The sequence below is a fragment of the Ursus maritimus genome, unplaced genomic scaffold (genome assembly GCF_017311325.1).
Source record: "Ursus maritimus isolate PB19 unplaced genomic scaffold, ASM1731132v1 scaffold_8, whole genome shotgun sequence".
Lineage (NCBI taxonomy): Eukaryota > Metazoa > Chordata > Mammalia > Carnivora > Ursidae > Ursus > Ursus maritimus.
Window position 1 is genome coordinate 62,155,802 of NW_024426996.1, and position 4,443 is coordinate 62,160,244.

Consider the following 4,443-nt stretch of genomic DNA (forward strand, 5'->3'; position numbering starts at 1 on the left):
TTTTCCTTTCTATCAACAAAGTGAGGCTGTCCCCAAAGCTGTCATGATTTTACCCTGAACGCCCTTTTCAATTTTGCTTTCTTCCTCTACCCCATTTCTTCTCTCTCCCTGAAATGACTTTCTCCCAAGACCCTCTTGTCACCATCCTTCCCTCCAAGGAAACTTCAAATCCCATTTGTTCTAGGGATGTTTCCATGATTACTTGCCCTGAAATGGACTCCTCTCTCTTAAATTCCTGTTTGGATTATTTTTGTCCATATAAGTAATGACCCCAAACGTAGTGCTTAAAAATTTTAAAAATAGGGGCACCTGGGTGGCTCAGTTGGTTGAGTGTCTGCCTTTTGCTCAGGTCGTGGTCCCAGGGTCCTGGGATGGAGACCCACGTCGGGCTCCCTGCTTGGTGGGGAGCCTGCTTCTCCCTCTCCCTCTGTTGCCCCACCCCCCCACTTGTGTTCTCTCTCCCCCTGCCAAGTAAATAAATAAAATCTTAAAAAAAAATTTTTTTTAAATAATTTATTATCACTAAGAAATCTGCAGATTTACTAGGTGTTCTGCATCACAAGATGTGCCTGGGGGCTGGGACAGCAGAAGTCATCTGGAGGCTTAACTGGACTGAGCCATGCAAGATGGTTCACTCCCATGGCTAACAACTGATGCACACATAGAGCGATTGACCACAGCACCCATCAGTGATGTCTCCTAGCACAGAAGGTCTGCTCAAGAGGGAGCATCCCGAGAATACCTGGAGGAAGCCATAAGTCTTCTGATGGCTTAACTTTGGAAGGCACTCAGAGTCATTTCAACTGAATCGTATTGGTCAAAGACCAGATTAGGAGCCAGACCAGTTTCAAGGGGGATCTAGCTCTCGATGTGGGCACCGTTGAGGAATTTGCAGTTCTCTTAATCTACCATAGCTCCTGTGGTGTTTTTTTAATAAATACTAACTATAGCGTCACCTTTTGTCTTATATTGCAATTATTTAAGTGTCTCTTTATCTTACATACTAGATTTTCAGCCCCTGATGAGAGATTATATGTTATTTAACCCAAATCTTTCCATGTAATAGCCACCACCACATTTATTTGTTAAATGCCTACTGTAGGTTTGATCTCATCTAATCAAACACATGATCTCATCTTATCTCTACCCTGATAGAGTAGACATTATCCCCATCATACAGATTGGGAAGCTGAGGCACAGAGTGACTCAGCCTTGCCCAAAGTAACATAATTGGTAAGTGGCAGAGCCAGGATTTGAACCCATTTAAAAGCCTGTGTTCTTATTCTCTGGCTTCTATTGTCATCTCACGATCTCAGTCTTGGCACCTAGGAAATGTGCTTGAGTCAATCTGTGTTGGTGTTATGGACGTGTCCCTGAGCCAAAGAACAAAAGGGAAAGAAAAAGAAAGCAAGCTGTACAGGAAGCAAGGCGGGAGGGGCCGAGTTGTCAGATGCTCCAGGCGGCTCCACACGTGGTCCAGAGGTTCAGCGCCGACTGTCCTTTGCAACTTGATAGACAGAGTGCAGAGCATTTGGGAGCTCAGCAAGAGTGAGAATATTTATTGGGTTTGAGTGCCTGATTCGAAACTTTCCTCCCAGATTCCAATTTTCTATCTGCCAAGATAAGTGATGGAGGTTTATGGTTCGTGTTCTAGCCCATCCACCCAGGCCAGGGAACTACAACTTGGAATTTCTGACCTGCTTCCTCCCAGCTAAAAGTGAATCTAGATTTACTTCCCATTAGGAATAAGCACCATGTCTCTGCTCAGTGAGATCCTAATTTTAGAAGATTCTGCCTTTGTTCTGGGAATATCTGTCTAAGTGCACAAGGTCCCTCTTTGCAGAGGGGGAGACACTTAAACCTAAGGTAAGTGGAAATTTCATATCCAGGCAAATGGCAACTAAAATCTCAATACTTTTTACATTAAACCACCTCTTATACCTCTGTCCTATTAGAAACATAAGGGCAGTGATGGGACAGAAGTCTGAAAGGCCATCTCAGGTCCTGCCCTAGATCATTCGGGCTGATGTACCAAAATACCACAGACTGGGTAGTTTATAAACAACAAACATTCGTTTCTCACAGTTCTGGAGTCTGGCAAGCCCAAGCTCAGAGTGCCAGCATGGCTAGGTATGGGCCTTCTTTCTGGTCCACAAACTTCGCCTTCTTGCCGTGTCCCTACCTGGCAGAAGGAGCAAGGGAGCCCTCCAGGGCCCTTTTAGAAGGCATGAGTCCCATTCATGAGGAGCCTTCCCTCATGACATTAGCACTTCTCAAGGGTCCAGCCTCCTAATACCATCACCTTTGAAGGTTAGGATTTCAACGTATGAATTTGAGAGGAAAACAAGACATCCAGGCCACAGCAGTTCCCTGTGCACATGTGAACAGTTAATGCAAAAAGATGGAGGCAGAGATATTTGTAGCCTCTCTCCGCCATAGCCCTCACACTCACGGGGCTGGCCATCCTCTGCCCACGTATGCACCATTCCCGAAGGACATCCCCTCTGAATGGTGGCCACATTCTTGGCCATTACAGAGCAAGTGTGTCCTCAATGCTTCAAGGACATAATTATAAGGCCTGTACACACCTTGGGAATTACAAAAGTATTTCGCTAGTCAGCCAACATTCTTAACTCTTTACGGTCAATTCTTGCTTTAGGTATATTCCTGAGCCCCTAGAACGGTATGGTGTAGGCAGACCTGGTCTGAGGACGCAGAGGAGGTCCTTGGCTTCGTGCAGGATAGAAATCAGAGGTCAGCCAGGAGGAAGTGAGAGCAGAGTTTTTTGAATACTGTAGGCGATAGAGTATAGCAGATGGAGTGTCTCAGAGACTTAGAATTCTAAGAAATGAGTCTCACTGTTGTTTGGAGTTAGAGGTTATATTGGAAAGGGGTCCGGGCTACGTCTTCTTTCAGGCATCCAAAGTGCGTCTATCAAAAGCAAGCATCAGGCGTTATTCCACGAATCACTGAAGCTAGAGGGAATTGAGGCCAGTGTCAGCTGAGGTTTGTTTGAAGCGAATATCCAGGAGCACGCTTGGGATCCAGTTTTTAGGTGTTATCAGGCCTAGCACGAGACTCAGAGAATGATTAACTTTCTTGCCTTCCCCTTGGAGTAGCTTCTTTGGTTTACTCAGATGCAAGGTGAGACACAGAACATGAGTAAATGAGGCCCTGCAGAAAAAACAGCAGAAATGGAGCCTTTCTAGGGGCACTTGGGTGGCTCAGTCGGTTGGGCATCTGCCTTCGGTTTGATTGCCATCATCCCGGGGTCCTGAGGCTGGGCCCTGCATGGGGCTCCCTGCTCAGCGGGGAGCCTGCTTCTCCCTCTGCCTCTCTTCCCTCGTGCTCACTCACGTGCACATGCTCTCTCTCTGAAATAAATAAATAAAATCTTAAAAAAAAACAAAACAATGGAGCCTTTCTGAAATGGAGTCCCTTCAGTTTCCCTGTCTCTGGCAAAAGGGTACAGCAGCCTATAAAAACACTGTCTTAAGACCCTAGAAAGTCTGAAATGATGGAACTCTGCCAAATAGTAGAGAAACCCATTCTGAAAATACCAACATTTTGTGTAGTAAGGTCAATAAATGTCATTGATTCATATTAACAGCAATATTATCTAATGCGGACGTTAGTCCTACTGAATATTTTCACTCCTCTATTCCCTGCCACCTACCCCCATAACTACGCTCCACACAGCAGCCAGGGCTAACTTTTAGAAATTAAAATCAGGTTGTATGACCCCTTGCTAAAGCATTCCAAATGCTTCCCAACGCTTAGAATAATATCCAAGCATCTTACCATGTCCCAGAAAGTTCTAGATCATTTGTCCCTGCCTATCTCTTCCATCTTACCTCCCTCCATTCTCCCATATTCACTGGTCCCAGCACACAAGTTTCCAGTTTGCTCTTGAACACAACCCATCTGATCTGGCCACTGTACCTTTGCACTTGCACCTCCTTCTATCTGAAACGCCTGCGGCGCTGCTCTTGGCCTTGTTTTATTTGTTAACTCAAGCGTCTGTTCAGGTGACACTGCCTTAGAGCGTTCTCCACAATCACATAGTTGACAGTGGCTTTCATTCCCCTTCTCTCTCCCATTCCTCCCTCAACCCCCGCCCCCGTCACGTGTTAATCCCTGCCCTTCACTCTAGAATGTAAACACCATGAGTGCAAGAGCTTTCTCTATCTCCCTCCTATGTCTCCAGGACCTTCTGGAATATTTGGGTCATAGTAGATGCTCAATAATAAATATTTGTTGACTGACTGGCGATACTAATTTCTTAACATTTTCCAGGCATTTTAGAGACACTATTGCATGGGGGAGCTACATGGAAACTTAATCTCCCTTGTGAAGGCAGGGAACGCCTTGCTTCTCTTTCATTATTTAATTATCTTCAAAGCTTGGGATTTCAGGAAGATTAAAAATCTTCCTTATTCCAGT